The 13,075-nt window shown below is 45.8% G+C and overlaps 1 non-coding gene across 1 annotated transcript; it reads right to left on the bottom strand.

The window, feature by feature from the left end:
- Nucleotides 1-8,254: 8,254 nt before the first annotated feature.
- TRNAS-CGA (transfer RNA serine (anticodon CGA)) lies at nt 8,255-8,327 on the bottom strand. The gene has a single exon. It is a non-coding gene; the product is annotated as a tRNA-Ser (tRNA).
- Nucleotides 8,328-13,075: the final 4,748 nt, after the last annotated feature.

Here is a 13,075-nt window from a genome sequence, read left to right as displayed (position 1 = left end):
GTTGCTCCGTATGTACACTAGCGAACGCGACGCTCAAGGTAGTACAGCCGCTGTAGACGGCGGACACTGGGCGTATAGTTCGGTTGCCTTATCGCTTTCATCTCCGCGGGATCTGGCGCTAAGCGCACGACTTCCTTATTACATGCCTCGCCCCCCCCCCCCCCCCCCACCCCCAACCCGGGTACACTTATATATATATATATATATATAACTACGAGGAGCACAACATTACGTGATATGGCCGCGGCCACACATCCTTTCTCCCCGCGGAGCCAATTTTACTACGTCTCTTTTGTTCGTCTCGTCCTATCTCGATAGTCGATTGCCGCGTTTGCGGGCAGCGCCGTTTTGAATCGCCTCCATTGTACGGAGACGATAGCGATCTCCCCGCGCCCGAAGGGACTCGCAGACGCATTAGGGCCTTCGTGTACGTCGAAGATAGCGCGGCATAACCTAACGGTGATCAGATGTAACACGCCGCATAGGTCTCCTCGCTATTCGCGTTAAGGCCCATCCCGCCAGTCGCCCCCACACTACCAAACATAAACACTCGTCCGAATCACAGTCGGGGGAGGGGGGGGGGGGGGGGCATGGGAAGCGTTTCGAGCGTACAGACTGCGTTTCACGGCAGAGCGCAGGGCAAGCTATCACTGAACTGTAACCAAGCTGGAACCCTTGTTAGCCGTTGGCGCACGCAATCAATATTTCCGCACGAAAGGATTGCGCAAGGCGTGACGAGTTGCTATAGATGGTGCACTGAAACGAGTCTGCAGTTGAACTTATGGGGGAACAAGCAAACAAAGAAACGCTCACATACCATGGTTTCTGCGCCAGTGAAATAATTCTAAATGGTCCAAACTCTAATCTAGTAGCGTGCCCTCTCTGTCACTCCCCCGCTATAGCATCTCCCATATCCCATCGCCATTTGCCTTATAGGGCGGTAAATCCCGTATTTAACTTATTTAAAGAGACACCTTGCTAGCGATGACTAGGATCAAACAGAGTTGCCGAAGTTTAAGCTGCCGATGTGCAACACCGAGGCGACTGAAGCGCCATGTGCCAAAAATGTCGCACTCGCGAGTACGGTTGGCTGCATTGCGGAGCGCCGCAGGACATTCTGTAGGCTAACGGAGATGTCCTTGCGAGAGCTGGAATTTTTAACGAGACTTTGTCAATATAGCGTTAGTGTGCACGCGCATCTCTACGGGCATACGTGCAGTTTGTGCACATTTGTGCAATAATGGGGTGTACGATATCTGCAGTAGCACGATGAACCATCAGCGAGGCTAACGTATCCAGCTCGTATCACAGGCAGCACCTTCACCTGTCATCTAAACTCGAACTTTCTCTTCGCGTTTCATATCGTCAATGAGGTTCTGCTAATTTCCCCAGCTCGAAGTCTCGATGCCTGAGAATGCACAGACGCCGTCAACAACGAAAATTAAAAGATTCATAGCTCTACGTCTTTACGGTTTTTGCGTTGCCTGGTGTAGCCATTGCTCTATCCAAAGAACACAAAAAAAGCTTGTTTACCAGCCGTGGTTGCTTAGTGGCTATGGTGTTGGTTTGCTAAGCACGGAGGTCGCGGGATCGAATCCCGGCCACGGCGGCCGCCCTTGGATGGAGAAAACACCCGTGTACTTCGATTTAGGTGCACGGTAAAGAACCCCAGGTGGTCCAAATTTACGGAGTCCTCCACTACGGCGTGCCTCATAATCAGATCGTGGTTTTGGCCCGTAAAACCCCATAATTTAATTAATAAATTAAAAGCTAGTTTATTTTCGTTTAGGCTATATACAATAACACATTTGGACATGTTTAGCAGGAAACCAATTTTCACGCAAGCAGTCATTGTGAATTTCACACTGGCAATTTGTAGATAGCCGTCGTGACAAAGGCCATGTCGCACAGCCGGTGAGGCAAGCAAATGTGTGCGCCATCACAAAGCCGACAAAATGGCTTGCTTTCGTAACGATTAGTTTTCTGACGTTGAGAAAATGCAATGTTCTTTCTTTTTCTCTCTGTTAATTGTGCTGGAGTGTGAACACGACTGTACACTGACAACTAATCAACCTGCCTTTTATATTGTCCTTTATATTTAGTGAAATGACGCTAAAAGTAGCGAATTTGGTCATTTTAGAATGATGATGGCTTCTCCCGTTGACATAAAAATGAGGAACACGAACAGTTCTGAAAGGAACATTGAAATTTGGGCGGAGCAAGCACGAAGAGCTATGAAAAGACTACTAGAGGCCCCAATGTGATGCGAAGTGTAAAGACTCACATAAGACAATGGGCATGAATAAATACAAGTAGAAAAAATGTAAGAACAGGCTGCACTATTTACAGCGGCAGAACCTATGCTGCGCGCACTGTCACACTGCATTTCTACGCGCACAGCCCAACAAAGTGCGGCGCATGCCGAGTATGTCTGTGTGCCACCAAAAAAATTTTTATTCTAATCGAGCTCCTAATCGTCTAGTTAGGAAAGCTGCGAGTGTACGTTTATCACCACGCTCTAACTAGTGCAAGCACTGTTTCCTGGCCGGCTGCCGCTTTCAGTAACGCAATCGCAAAGACAAACTATACAAGTAGGTGCTTTTTTTTTTCCTTTTTAACGCTGCATACGAAGAAAAAACCAAGAGTGTAGGTATAGGACGCATACGCGGAGACCGTTGCGTCGGCTTAATATAGACGGAGAACTGCTCGAAGAGATCGCGTTCTGCGGTCCGCTGAGTGTTTCGAGGAAGTACGCTCTGCATCGATACGCGTCTTCTTACACAGAGCCTTGTAAAGTGTCCTCTTTTTTGTTTTGTTTTTTCTTCGACAGATGAAAGATTTCGGCTTGCTCGTTTTATTCAATGAACCTCGAGCGTATCGTTATCTGCTTGTGTCCACTGTGTAACTTCGCTTTCCTCCACCCTCCCCGAAGTATACCTGGAGCGGGTCACGACCTCTCGACAGCGGGAAAACAAGAAATGCTCATGGGACACGACAGGATAACGTTTGTTCGCCCTACACGCTCGGGCCCTTTCCTCCTCCTACTTACCCACCCACCCACCAACCCGACCAGCATTCGGGCAAATGGACGCAAACAACACGAGCCCGCCGTGAATCTCAGCTACCCCCCCCCCCCTCCCCCGCCGCGCCGCTACAATACCTATGCCATATATATTTTATATTTTTTTATATTTATGTTGACTGATTTGTCCCTTCTTTAGCTTACTTATTCGCCTACAGTATTTAGTTTTGAGCACGTATATCTTGTAAATGCTCACCCCTGCTGTATTCACTGTCCCTATATTTGTGATTATTTCTTACTTTGTATTTCTTTTTGTTCTCTTCAATTGCTCGTTTCCTTTGCCTGAACACTTATATGTGCGCATCGTACTAAATGTCTTGTCATGCCCACTACATTGCTCATCTGTTAAAGCTAGCTGACGCTAAGTGTTCGTCATTGAGTGTATGTGTCTGCGTACTTATTATTTGCTCGTTTCTCCGTGTGATTTCTCTATCTTCGTTAGTCTGTCAACTGCTGCGGAAAGGACGGCGACGAAGGTTGCCAGCATTCCCAATATCACTAAATAAATTGAATCGAATCGCGAAAGTGGTGCCAAGCACGCAGGACTACTGGCTAATGCATACTTCTTCAGTACTGCTCGGCTTCGTGCCCGCACTTGGAACATGTGCTCCAAAGTGATTATTGTCAAATTAACTAGTGACATTTTGATAATTAGCTAACGTCACTCTGCATTTGGTGTCCACATGTATCTGCACCGGTAATCCAGTTGATGTGAAAGAATTACGATATATATAACATGGGATGTATTTAGTCATATCATAAGAAGCCAACAAACACTGACACCAAGGACAACATAGGGGAAATTACTTGTGCTTAATAAATGAAATAAAGAAACGATATCTAAATGGAAATTAAAGTGGATGAAAAAACAACTTGCCGCAGGTGGGAACCGAACCCACAACCTTCGCATTTCGCGTGCGATGCTCTACCACTTGAGCTACCGCGGCGCTGTTTCCCCATCCACTTTCTTTGGTATTTATGTGTACTAGTAGAACTCTGGGAATGTTAGCCAGCGCCACCACACACAGACCTTGGCGGCGGACGTGGGACGTCCTTTTTGCCGCAGGCGTCACGAGAACGTGATCTTTTTGGGTGAAGGCAACTGGCCAATAAACCCACACATGTTACCTGAAGGCATCAATGTTGCCGGATTCGAGACCCTCGTTATGTAATAAACGAGAAGAGAGGGGGTTAACCGAGGGTCCCGATTTTTATTAGTCATATCATAAGAAGCCAACAAACACTGACACCAAGGACAACATAGGGGAAATTACTTGTGCTTAATAAATGAAATAAAGAAACGATATCTAAATGGAAATTAAAGTGGATGAAAAAACAACTTGCCGCAGGTGGGAACCGAACCCACAACCTTCGCATTTCGCGTGCGATGCTCTACCACTTGAGCTACCGCGGCGCTGTTTCCCCATCCACTTTCTTTGGTATTTATGTGTACTAGTAGAACCCTGGGAGTGTTAGCCAGCGCCACCACACACAGACCTTGGCGGCGGACGTGGGACGTCCTTTTTGCCGCAGGCGTCACGAGAACGTGATCTTTTTGGGTGAAGGCAACTGGCCAATAAACCCACACATGTTACCTGAAGGCATCAATGTTGCCGGATTCGAGACCCTCGTTATGTAATAAACGAGAAGAGAGGGGGTTAACCGAGGGTCCCGATTTTTATTAGTCATATCATAAGAAGCCAATAAACACTGACACCAAGGACAACATAGGGGAAATTACTTGTGCTTAATAAATGCAATAAAGAAACGATATCTAAATGGAAATTAAAGTGGATGAAAAAACAACTTGCCGCAGGTGGGAACCGAACCCACAACCTTCGCATTTCGCGGTAGCTCAAGTGGTAGAGCATCGCACGCGAAATGCGAAGGTTGTGGGTTCGGTTCCCACCTGCGGCAAGTTGTTTTTTCATCCACTTTAATTTCCACTTAGATATCGTTTCTTTATTTCATTTATTAAGCACAAGTAATTTCCCCTATGTTGTCCTTGGTGTCAGTGTTTGTTGGTTTCTTATGATATGACTAATAAAAATCGGGAACCTCGGTTAACCCCCTCTCTTCTCGTTTATGGGATGTATTTAATAAGTTTCTCTCAAACAGATAACGTGGTAGATCACGAAACAGTGCTTCGCCTGATCGATGGTGTGTTCCTGAAGGCGTAATGATATTATGTTTCTTTGAAGTTTGGTCATTTGTTTGTAAGGGGTAAGATATACATCGGGTAAGATATATAAGGGTAAGATAAGATGGGTAAGATATATAAGGCGTAAGATATACATGTTGGTGCTTTTAGCCGTTAGATGATGAACCTGCTTTCCCCTATAAAGAGTTGTTACGCTTCATCATGAGCACATTGAAAGTTCAATTTCTTGTAGATCATCATGTCAATGAACTGCATTTCGAGTGATGAAAACGCTCCTAAACTGGCTTAATTAACAACGCACTTCCTCGAAGCCCTTCAGCACATCGCTGAATGGTGGTCTCACTGCTACATCTGTATCAGCAGATTTGTCACGTTCATATAATATACCACTGGTGTGGTGATTCTGTCCGTTCCTGCCAAAATCTCTTCCACGCTCCCCGAACTTACTTACACAGCAGCGCCCGCGGGTCTGCCAATCTGCATGCGACCTTCAAGATGAGGCGCCATGGTATTGGAGAACAGTAGCAAGCCGGGCGAGTAGGTACAATTGCATGCTTACATAAAGCGAGAAAAAAATAGGAGTGAACGCCAAAGCTTGAACAGACACGATTGCTGATTCATGACTGAATTTTTATTGTGAGTATATCATTTATAAATAGAAAACCTTACGCATGCGCAAACCCACAAAACTGGAAACTCCAAGGAAAATACCACTCTACACGATACAGCCCCAAAAGAGAGAAGATTGCAAGGTTATAGTAATCCCTAAATAACGACACCCCCCGATCGCCAGAGCACTCGTGCATGTGGAGTCATGTCTTCCTTTTCTTCGATTTTCACTTTGACATGTTCGCAATGTAAGTAAGCACACCATGGCATTTGCAGTCTGCTCAGTACCCTGATGCGAATGTGAATCCCTGGGCAGAAATAATCCTAATTGTTTGACCCATCTTAGGTCTGTTATTCTTCCTGACAATTCAGGGTAAAAGTAAATTCACATGCCACCTGACTTGCCCAGGAAGGACGAAGCATTCTTTTGCCGACTGATTCTCAATCTTGCCGACACTGATTGCTTCCTACACAAAGTTCGCCAGTCAGACTCGTCAAAATGCACCACGCATAATGTTCTGACATTGCTTCTTTGTTTACGCGGCGCACTATAAACCTAGCAGCAGTAGCGGGGCACATGTATGTGCTCATCCGACACATCTTGCTTATCGATCAAAATTACGCCGAGCTTGCGTCACGACTCGTGGTTTGAGAGTCCGAGTCCAAATTCACAAACAGCGCTTAGGCTGGAATTGTTCCTAAGATAAAATTTCAGAGAATCCTGTTGCCGGACATATCATTAGCGAAGACGACTCGCTAATGGAAAAGAGCACTTACAAACGAAGAGCTTTGTGAATACGGCCCCTCGTAATCTTAAGAGCTACCTCAATGATAGCTTGTGTATCTTTAAAGGTGTGTGCTTCCGTGTCGCCGTTGCGTATAGGAACTGCATTATTCCTGATTGATTGATTGATTGATTGATTGATTAATTGACTGATTGATTGATTGATTAATTGACTGATTGATTGATTGATTGATTGATTGATTGATTGATTGATTGATTGATTGATTGATTGATTGATTGATTGATTGATTGATATTTCAGTCTTCCTTCGCTGCAGCACTCAATGGGTGTGGTTATGCTCCAAATGAACAAAGGAAGAGGCACGTTTTAGATCATTATATATATTTGACTCTCTGTCGCAGTACAGCTTTATTTAGGCAAACGCATCGTAATATCAGGCAAGGTGCGGAATTTCTTATCTCTCCGCCCAGACTGTCACCGCATTCCCTTTCCTCTGCAGCCATTTGTGTGTCTGAAATGGATTTGCCATTGGAGTACTAACGAACAATATATGACCACTTGGCAGGCTTTCTATATGTAGCACTTCGGAAGCCAATCCCGTACGTTAGCCGGTCTCTGTAACACGTCTGGCATCTTAGGATATGTGTGCCGTTCTTTCACTGCATCTCCGAATGGAAAGTGATGTAGCCTGCCTCAAACAGCACTGTAGTTGGTTGTGCCAAACTATGTCATACGCTGTGTCATCGGCGGAAGTCGCGTTTCCACATGGATTCATATTAATAAAAAAATAAATTATGGGGTTTTACGTGCCAAAATCACCTTCTGATTATGAGGCAAGCCATAGTGGAGGACTCCAGAAATTTCGACCACCTGGGGCTCTTTGACGTGCACCTAAATCTAAGTACTCGGGTGTTTCGCCCCTATCGAAATGCGGCCGCCGTGGCCGGGATTCGATCCCGCGACCTCGTGCTCAGCAGCCCAACACCATAGCCAGTGAGCAACCACGGCGGGTGGGATTGATATTAATGCTGGTAATATAGACACACACACTCACATATATATATATAGTCATATCATGAAAAGCCAACAAACATTGACACCAAGGACAACATAGGGGAAATTACTTGTGCTTAATAAATGGAATGACGAAACGATAAATTCATGGAAATTAAAGTGGATGAAAAAACAACTTGCCGCAGGTTGGAACCGAACCCACAACCTTCGCATTTCGCGTGCGATGCTCTACCAACTGAGCTACCGCGGCGCTGTTCCCCTTCCACTTTTTCGGGTATTTATGTGTACTAGTAGAACCCTGGGAGTGTTAGCCAGCGCCATCACTCACAGACCTTGGCGGCGGACGTGGAACGTCTTTCTTGCCGCAGGCGTCACGAGAACGTGATCTTTTTGGGTGAAGGCAATTGGCCAATAAACCCACATATGCTACCTTAAGGCATCAATGTTGTCGGATTCGAGACCTTCATTATGTAATAAACTAGAAGAAAGGGGGTTAACCGAGGGGCCCGATTTTTATTAGTCATATCATGAAAAGCCAACAAACGTTGACACCAAGGACAACATAGGGGAAATTACTTGTGCTTAATAAATGGAATGAAGAAACGATGAATTAATGGAAATTAAAGTGGATGAAAAAACAACTTGCCGCAGGTGGGAACCGAACCCACAACCTTCGCATTTCGCGTGCGATGCTCTACCAACTGAGCTACCGCGGCGCTGTTCCCCTTCCACTTTTTCGGGTATTTATGTGTACTAGTAGAACCCTGGGAGTGTTAGCCAGCGCCACCACTCACAGACCTTGGCGGCGGACGTGGAACGTCTTTCTTACCGCGAAATGCGAAGGTTGTGGGTTCGGTTCCCACCTGCGGCAAGTTGTTTTTTCATCCACTTTAATTTCCATTAATTTATCGTTTCTTCATTCCATTTATTAAGCACAAGTAATTTCCCCTATGTTGTCCTTGGTGTCAATGTTTGTTGGCTTTTCATGATATGCTAATAAAAATCGGGCCCCTTGGTTAACCCCCTTTCTTCTCGTTTATATATATATATATATATATATATATATATATATATATATATATGCCCGCAAGTGCATGCAAAATTGCCGCGTGTCTGGTCGTTCGAGGGGCACTTTGCGTGTATTCGCCGGCTGCTTTTACGCTAGGAAAAACACTTTTATGTAGTACGTGTTGAGCAACATAAAGCTGAATTGGGAGTTTTGCACGTCGCTCTAAAATTTTCTTACTGACTATTTTAATCTAATTTTAATATTTAAGAAGGTGGTTAATTATTTAGGGCTATTTATCTAACTAGGCGGAATGAAAAAGCTAGTCTGAGTATCCCGAAGCGACGGCAAACAACATTATCTTGGTTATATGCATCACGTGGCATGCGCACATTTTAGAACTCTGGCTCAATTCAGCTCGGACACGCCCGTATAAAGTGAAGCACAGGATCAAACGACTGCAGCGGTAGAGAGGAAGAAAAAAAGACAACAAAAAACACGCAGGGGGAAAAAATTGCCGTTTCGCCCGAAAGCGGACGCATCGATTTTCGATATAAACATTACTATAAACATCTATGAGAAGTAAGGTTAACAGTTTCAACGGTCGTATGTATTAATCCCGGAAACATTCGCTTGCTAAATAAATTGCCAAGCGTGGCGCGTCGAACGAAATGCCGCCTCTGGCTATGACGCGTCCCCGAAGCTTGAGACTACGCGACTTTCTGCACTAGGCGCGAGAGAACCGAGCGCACACGGAAGTCTCGAGAGACCTCCGCTCCCCAGCCGTTGCACGCCGCCGCAAATTAACTCCCTAGTTGGGGCGCGCGCAGCCACGCTCAAACGCGCCACGCGTACACCTCCGCTGGAGTTGGAGACGCAGCTCTCCGGTCCCCGACTTTCCCCCAATTACGTGTGCTCACCCCCTTCCCCTTATCGCGCACCTCCGTCGTTGGATGGAACATATGACGGGAGCTTTCGGCAACAGAAACTGGCGCAAAATCAGTGAGCATTCTTCAGACCCTGAAGAAGACTAAACTTGGAGTCGAAATGGCATCACGCACAAAGGAAAGTACAAAGAGAAGGAAACGCAGACATGCTGTGAAGGCTGTGGAATAGCGCTACTTGTTAAATTGGTTTTGATGTGGGCCATACTAGGGCCTTCCTACAAGACTAAACGGGAATCTACGGGACAGTCGGTTCCGTCACAACTCTCACGGGCCACGGAACTTCTGTTTGGGACGTTCACTTTGCGTTTACTTTATTGGTACTAAAAAAGCCAACCTAAGAAAATGCAGCGTAGCTAACTTTCTGCAGAATTAAACCTTTTTTATGGGTGTTCTGCAAATACATATATTGTTCTGAGTTTATTTCGTCTATTTAATTAATGTGCCGATTCGATCAAGCACTAAGAAAAAAGTTTGCATCTTCGAGGGATCTTCCTTTAATGGCTCGGGAGGTAAATGGTTAAAGATACGTGAACTCATACTAAATAAGTCTAGTTGCAACACAGAACATTAGTTGCCTTGCTTCATTGACAGCCTCAGACAGTAAAAAAACAATACATTTTATGGTTTCACACCTGCATACCTACAAAAACGGACAAAATGTATGCGTCTCGGGCATAACATAGCACCCATAATGTACAAATAACCAGTGAAAATTAAATTGTAAGCTAAAGAAACCAATGTTAACTTTCACTATTTCAGGACCAGTAGCCTCACACTCAGTTGGCTCATGAATCAGTAGGCTGTGCCAAGAATCTTAGTCGAACAAGGGTGGTCACCGTCATGTGCAGTGCCTCGCGGAAATGCACGCACTAATACAATACCTGCTCTCCTGTTCTTGCTTACGCCACATCAACCGATTAATTGCGATTAAATCAGTAATCGGAAATTCAAATTAGGAAAACTGGATAAAGTGGAAGCTTGGGTGAGTTGGTGATTCAATATCGACTTGTTTGCGCAGCGAAAGAGAGGAGCACAGAAGAAAGGACGCCACACAGGCGCTGTGTTGTGTCCTTTCTTCTGTCCTCGTATTTTGTGCTGTGCAGATATGTCGATATTGGAGAGTTAGAATTGTCCCGGACAAGGCACTACTGGTAATAAAACCACCTCCAGCGCTTGCAAAATGGGTTCCGCAGTTCTACACTTGACCTGCCGAGGGGGGGGGGGGTGAGGGGGAGGGCTAGCCCCTGCTTAAGAAATGGAGGAGGTGGCCGAACCTTCCTACCCCCCCCCCCCTGACTTTAAGCACTGCTTTTCCAGAGGTTTTACAAAGGCAAGACGACGCGCGGATGGAGCGCGATCATCAGACCAACGGAGGAAACAGACGACACTGCGTCATGTCCAGCTGCCGTTAGTCCAGCTCATGCCGTGCACAGTTGAGCTCCATACGTGCCCTGCAGTATCACTAAATGTGCGCATCAAGTATGGTGCCACAGTTACGTAGTCACTACACGGATGTCACGGCGTCCCTATACAGAAATTTGTCAACGTACGCTGCTATAAGTAGGCAGCCTGAAGCGAACCCCGTGCGAACCCTGAAATTTTGGCCGCTTTTTGCACAGAAAGCCACTCCCGTTTCTGTTCTGGTCAACTTATTCAGATACGCAATCAGCGTAGCAACCAAGAAAAGGAATAAGTGTCTAAGCGAAGCTGCTTGCCGAGAGCCGATTTCTACCTGTGCGAGAAAAATGGCTGTGTTTAACCATTGCTATATATAGACCACCGCGGAGAAGCAAATGAGCATTGCATGACGACAAGGAAGCATAGCGCTGTTGTGAGAATAAACGCGAGAAAAATATAACCCGCATTCACGAAGATGCCTTTATGCAAGACCGTTTCCTCACTGACCGGTGCTCGGGGGCTTTCCGCTTATACGATAACGAGCGGCGTGATAACGACACGATCTCAGCGTCGATGTCCAATTGCGGGCCGCGCAAGCGTAGGGGCAGTGCTGTGAATGCGGTCATTATATATATTTTTTCGTTTCTTGCACTGCGGACACACTGGCACTAATATGGAGTCTACAGCCTTCGTATCCATCTAGGCACTCCCTCTTCAGATATGCATATAAAACCACATAACGTCGTTACAGTGTGCGTTGTCCACCTTACAATTTACTTACGCGAGGGGGCGGCCACGTTCCAACGGCAGAAAAACGCAAAAGCGCTCCAGCGCTCGTACACTGAGCTTTTGACGCACGTTACCGAAGCCAAGTTGGCCAAGTATAATCCGGAGCCTTCCGCCGCGGCATCTCTTTTGTCTGCTATGGTGATCCTGGACATTAAGACAAATCAATCCCTCAATCAGACTGTCAGAGAACAGGGTTGTCGCTTTTACGGTCGTTCAGGAGGCCGCCACTCACGATAGCGATCGAGATTATATAGCGAGACGATCACCGTGGCGTTGGAGTCGCATGTAAGAGGAGATTTGAGAAGACAGGCTTTGGCTGGTAAGCATGGCGAGCAAGTAAACTTTAAAAGATATGTGATCGAACTGTAGGAATGGGGCCATGTTACTTAGACGGCAGGAGGATATAGCTGGCATTGTACTAAGAGTTTGGGTACGCGGTATTAATATGAAATGCACAAAGCAGATAATGGGTTATGTTATACAGAGCAGCACAATTCCTGTAGAGGGAAAAGAAACGCAGCTTATAGTGCAGCAAAAGATGATTAGGCGCTTTCAGAATAGTAGGACATTTGCAGGCATATGCCAGAGGCCAGCTGACGCAACACAGCAATAAGGTACTTTCGGAATCGATTGGAAGATGTTTTCACGCTTTCGTCTTGCAGTGGATATGAAATAGGTTCGTGATTATTTTTTTAGGAATGTGCACGTATAATAGAAGCATGTTTTCGTATCGTCAGTGATAGTCATCAATGCACTAATAAAGAACACATCTTCACTTCGTCTTTCAGACAATGGCGCTGCTCAAACATTTGCGCATATTTTATAACCGTGGGCTCATCTGCGCCTTACAGCGATCCCTTATTTCGCCGTCGTTATAACTGTAGTGACAAGTGGCGTGGACACCTAAAGTAACAATTGAAGCTAGTCCTTTCCCTCGTGACATCTTTAAAATGAAATGGCTGCGGCCGAGGTCGCGATCTTCTATTTCTTCTCGAGCCAGAGGTAGCCACAGCGGATGAAATAAGAACGACAAATGGAAGGTAAAGAACCTGCGTCACAAGCCCACTCAAAAGCTGCAAGGTCTGAACCGTGCTACAGCGTAAAAACTGGGGTCAGGACGAAGTAGCCAAAAAACACTTCTACAGCGGTCACATGGATAAAGCCGTCAACTCACACCATAAAGTGACTGCCGACGATCACTGAAACATGTATGAAAATACAGGTACACTGTAAACAGGTTTGACCCTTTTAGGGAGTTTTGGCCTCGTTGCATAACTTCAGCCCTTAAGGGAGGACAATATCCTCCATTCGAACGGAGTTTTTT

The sequence above is a fragment of the Dermacentor andersoni genome, chromosome 1 (genome assembly GCF_023375885.2).
Source record: "Dermacentor andersoni chromosome 1, qqDerAnde1_hic_scaffold, whole genome shotgun sequence".
NCBI classification, from domain to species: domain Eukaryota; kingdom Metazoa; phylum Arthropoda; class Arachnida; order Ixodida; family Ixodidae; genus Dermacentor; species Dermacentor andersoni.
Note: the sequence above shows the minus strand (reverse complement) of the source record. Positions and strands in the feature narration are given on the sequence as shown.